Source organism: Schistocerca piceifrons, unplaced genomic scaffold (assembly GCF_021461385.2).
Source record: "Schistocerca piceifrons isolate TAMUIC-IGC-003096 unplaced genomic scaffold, iqSchPice1.1 HiC_scaffold_961, whole genome shotgun sequence".
Classification (NCBI taxonomy): Eukaryota; Metazoa; Arthropoda; class Insecta; order Orthoptera; family Acrididae; genus Schistocerca; species Schistocerca piceifrons.
The window spans coordinates 1,262,501-1,267,500 of NW_025729236.1; the positions used below are offsets into that span (position 1 = coordinate 1,262,501).

The 5,000-nt window shown below is 53.9% G+C and overlaps 1 non-coding gene across 1 annotated transcript in view; it reads right to left on the bottom strand.

The window, feature by feature from the left end:
- Positions 1-1,440, bottom strand: part of LOC124774152 — a 1,909-nt gene extending 469 nt beyond the window's left edge. The window contains exon 1 of the ribosomal RNA XR_007015145.1: positions 1-1,440. This exon is cut by the window's left edge and continues 469 nt beyond it. This is a non-coding gene — a ribosomal RNA (small subunit ribosomal RNA).
- Positions 1,441-5,000: the final 3,560 nt, after the last annotated feature.

The following is a 5,000-nucleotide window of genomic DNA, read 5'->3' on the forward strand; positions in this document are numbered from 1 at the left end:
GCAGGCTAGAGTCTCGTTCGTTATCGGAATTAACCAGACAAATCGCTCCACCAACTAAGAACGGCCATGCACCACCACCCACCGAATCAAGAAAGAGCTATCAATCTGTCAATCCTTCCGGTGTCCGGGCCTGGTGAGGTTTCCCGTGTTGAGTCAAATTAAGCCGCAGGCTCCACTCCTGGTGGTGCCCTTCCGTCAATTCCTTTAAGTTTCAGCTTTGCAACCATACTTCCCCCGGAACCCAAAAGCTTTGGTTTCCCGGAGGCTGCCCGCCGAGTCATCGGAGGAACTGCGGCGGATCGCTGGCTGGCATCGTTTATGGTTAGAACTAGGGCGGTATCTGATCGCCTTCGAACCTCTAACTTTCGTTCTTGATTAATGAAAACATACTTGGCAAATGCTTTCGCTTCTGTTCGTCTTGCGACGATCCAAGAATTTCACCTCTAACGTCGCAATACGAATGCCCCCGCCTGTCCCTATTAATCATTACCTCGGGTTCCGAAAACCAACAAAATAGAACCGAGGTCCTATTCCATTATTCCATGCACACAGTATTCAGGCGGGCTTGCCTGCTTTAAGCACTCTAATTTGTTCAAAGTAAACGTGCCGGCCCACCGAGACACTCAATAAAGAGCACCCTGGTAGGATTTCAATGGGGTCCGCCTCGGGACGCACGAGCACGCACGGGGCGGTCGCACGCCTTCGGCTCGCCCCACCGGCAGGACGTCCCACGATACATGCCAGTTAAACACCGACGGGCGGTGAACCAACAGCGTGGGACACAAATCCAACTACGAGCTTTTTAACCGCAACAACTTTAATATACGCTATTGGAGCTGGAATTACCGCGGCTGCTGGCACCAGACTTGCCCTCCAATAGATACTCGTTAAAGGATTTAAAGTGTACTCATTCCGATTACGGGGCCTCGGATGAGTCCCGTATCGTTATTTTTCGTCACTACCTCCCCGTGCCGGGAGTGGGTAATTTGCGCGCCTGCTGCCTTCCTTGGATGTGGTAGCCGTTTCTCAGGCTCCCTCTCCGGAATCGAACCCTGATTCCCCGTTACCCGTTACAACCATGGTAGGCGCAGAACCTACCATCGACAGTTGATAAGGCAGACATTTGAAAGATGCGTCGCCGGTACGAGGACCGTGCGATCAGCCCAAAGTTATTCAGAGTCACCAAGGCAAACGGACCGGACGAGCCGACCGATTGGTTTTGATCTAATAAAAGCGTCCCTTCCATCTCTGGTCGGGACTCTGTTTGCATGTATTAGCTCTAGAATTACCACAGTTATCCAAGTAACGTGGGTACGATCTAAGGAACCATAACTGATTTAATGAGCCATTCGCGGTTTCACCTTAATGCGGCTTGTACTGAGACATGCATGGCTTAATCTTTGAGACAAGCATATGACTACTGGCAGGATCAACCAGGGAGCTGCGTCAACTAGAGCTGAGCAGCCGGCCGCCCGGGAGTGTGTCCCGGGGGCCCGCGCGAACACGCAAGCGTCCGCTCAATCATTCTGCAAACAGGAGGAGGCTGAGCTCCCCTGCACAATACACCTCGAAACCCTCTCAGGTCCCGGCGGCGCGCAGCGCCGTCCCAAGTACTTGGTCGGGTTCGAGAGAGGCGCAATCGCCCGGAGTTAGGCGAGTAGACGCTTTCGGTGCGACCACCCGTGCTCCCAACTGAGCTTGCCGCTGCCGACAGAGGCCCGGGAGCGTGCTGTCGTGGCATTGCCGGCGGGAGACAACACGCGCCACCTACGGTGACCGGCAGCTCCAACGCCAGCGCCACAGAAGGACAAAAGCCCCACTTGGGTGCCGAAGCGAACTCTCCCAGCACAGCGCACGCGCCAACACATCCGCACAGCTGCGATACAAACCACCAGCGAGAACCGCTGGGGCGACCGAGCAGCAGACGGCGTCGCGGCGCCGAGCGCCGGGCGGCGGCGCATCCTCAACGCACACAGTCCTCAATCGGACCAGCACACTGAAGATGTCCACCGCGCTTCGCACCGGGCCCGCGAGGACCTACTTTGGCCGCACGGCGCCGCGCGCAGGGTGCGCCGGCGCGCAGCTGCGACGCCTGCCGCGTCCGTCGGCCGGCGCGCCTGCCACTGGCCGCCCCCACCAGCCGGCTGTAGCGCGTGCGCCCACGCACCGCGCGGCCAGCACGCCGGGAGGCGCCCCCTCACCGGCCGGGGACGGTCCCACCCAGCCACCGCCGCGTATCGCTTCACACCCAGATGCCGTTCAGTTTCATCGGCATGGTGGGTATCGCTGGAACAACCGGTTAGTACCTCAACCTATCGTCGCCATCACCGATTCACCCCTAGCGAGAACAACCGCACCACAACGGGTTACCATTTCTTCATTTGCGTAACTTCACCAGCAAACGTAGGCGTCCATCGCCATTAGCAACTTCAACGATTATTGCATGCCTGTGTCAGGTGTCACGCCACACTACGTCTGCCCACATACACGCAACAAAATGTGCACGCCTAGACAATACGTGGAAGGTGGCCCCCGTACGTATGCGATGTCCATTGCTCGAACGACTGTCAACCGGCCTCTGTAGCATGTCGCAGATATGGAACGCGGTGCACCATGCTATCACGGTGTTTGAGGAGAGACGACTAGGTCCGAATACATCAACACACAGCTCATGCTGATCGCCATCCACGGCGTCCGTTCCTCCCACACGTCTCTATGGCGTACCACACTGCAATCCAGCTCTCATAGGGAGACGACACGTAGCTGCGTGCACAATATTTGCACTGTATGGTCCGCCGTTTTTGGGCGCAGTCGTTGTACGGTCACACATGTGCCACGATGTATCATTCAGTACATAAGGACGAATGTGCAGTACAGATTGTGGTTTATGCGTAGGACATCAGCGGACAGTTGACACAGGCCGCACCACAACGTAGCCTGAGTACGTCGCATGCGAAGGGCATTGAACATGCAAACTTCTCACCAACCAGCTTGCGAAGGCAGGGGGCAAGGTGGGGACGTGGGGAGGGGTGGGGGGGGGGGGCGGCATGTACGTCCTGCTGCCATCCACATAACAGTGTACAGCAGGAGCATGTGGAAAGTCAGCAAGACTTGCAAGGTGTTTAACATGAAGCGATACACAGGGGAGCGGGCAGTGCGAGTAGCGAACTATATTGCGAGGGTTGCGGGTGGGCAACACTACACTAATTGAACGAGTCGTATAACAATTACAGAGCAGGTTTAGGCGACAACGTGGGTTACGTTAGCGGACAACGTGGGTTACGTTAAGGCACAACGTGGGTTACGTTAAGGCACAACGTGGGTTACGTTAAGGCACAACGTGGGTTACGTTAAGGCACAACGTGGGTTACGTTAAGGCACAACGTGGGTTACGTTAAGGCACAACGTGGGTTACGTTAAGGCACAACGTGGGTTACGTTAAGGCACAACGTGGGTTACGTTAGGGCACAACATGGGTTACGTTAGGGCACAACATGGGTTACGTTAGGGCACAACATGGGTTAGGTTAGGGGACAACATGGGTTAGGTTAGGGGACAACATGGGTTAGGTTAGGGGACAACATGGGTTAGGTTAGGGGACAACATGGGTTAGGTTAGGGGACAACATGGGTTAGGTTAGGGGACAACGTGGGTTAGGTTAGGGGACAACGTGGGTTAGGTTAGGGGACAACGTGGGTTAGGTTAAGGCACAACGTGGGTTAGGTTAAGGCACAACGTGGGTTACGTTAAGGCACAACGTGGGTTACGTTAAGGCACAACGTGGGTTACGTTAAGGCACAACGTGGGTTACGTTAAGGCACAACGTGGGTTACGTTAAGGCACAACGTGGGTTACGTTAAGGCACAACGTGGGTTACGTTAAGGCACAACGTGGGTTACGTTAAGGCACAACGTGGGTTACGTTAAGGCACAACGTGGGTTACGTTAAGGCACAACGTGGGTTACGTTAAGGCACAACGTGGGTTACGTTAAGGCACAACGTGGGTTACGTTAAGGCACAACGTGGGTTAGGTTAAGGCACAACGTGGGTTACGTTAAGGCACAACATGGGTTACGTTAAGGCACAACATGGGTTAGGTTAAGGCACAACATGGGTTAGGTTAAGGCACAACATGGGTTAGGTTAAGGTACAACATGGGTTAGGTTAAGGTACAACATGGGTTAGGTTAAGGTACAACATAGGTTAGGTTAAGGTACAACATAGGTTAGGTTAAGGTACAACATAGGTTAGGTTAAGGTACAACATAGGTTAGGTTAGGTTAGGTTAGGTTACACGTTGTTGTAAGGAAAGGTGTAGGGGGGGGGGGCGGGGGCGGCAGGTTCGTTGATAGTGATTATAGTAAGTGAATGCTTGTGACATGATCAGATTTGTCACGTCAGGATGCACCTTTGGCTTATTAGAGGCGGCGCTCCAATTCTATGCTTGTGTGAGACCTGTGTCTTTGACTCATGTCATTGTTTGTGCGCTGTGACAGGAGGTACTATTGTGATGTTGGGTGCACCGTTGTATAGGACATGTGTGGGTGTTGGTGCCTGGTCTGCGCAATGGTGGATGTCGAAAGGCTGGGATATTGTATTTTCCGCATGGACCTCCTGGTCTGGTTGTGATAGTGTGGATTGTGTAATGTGGCGGAGAAGATGCACTGGATGTTGTTCCATGCTGGTGCTTACATATTGTATGTGCGCCTGTTAGAAGCAGAGAGTGGTGCGTGATCAGAGTGTCTGGCTGACGTGTGGTTCCCATTGTGGGCAGACTCTTTCAGCATGTATACGGACAGTTGTGTATATTTGCTGTAGTTTGATGGCTCTGCATTGATTACTAATCAGCGCCGTGTGTACGGGTAATCTGGTTCCAGTCCAAAATGTTCCATCTGTGTACATTAGTGACAAAGACTCCCCCCATGCAGTGGGGCTCGGTCTGTTATAGCTCTTCCGCGTAATATATTTGCCCCACGTTTTTGCGACTGCGAGTGCGAGTGC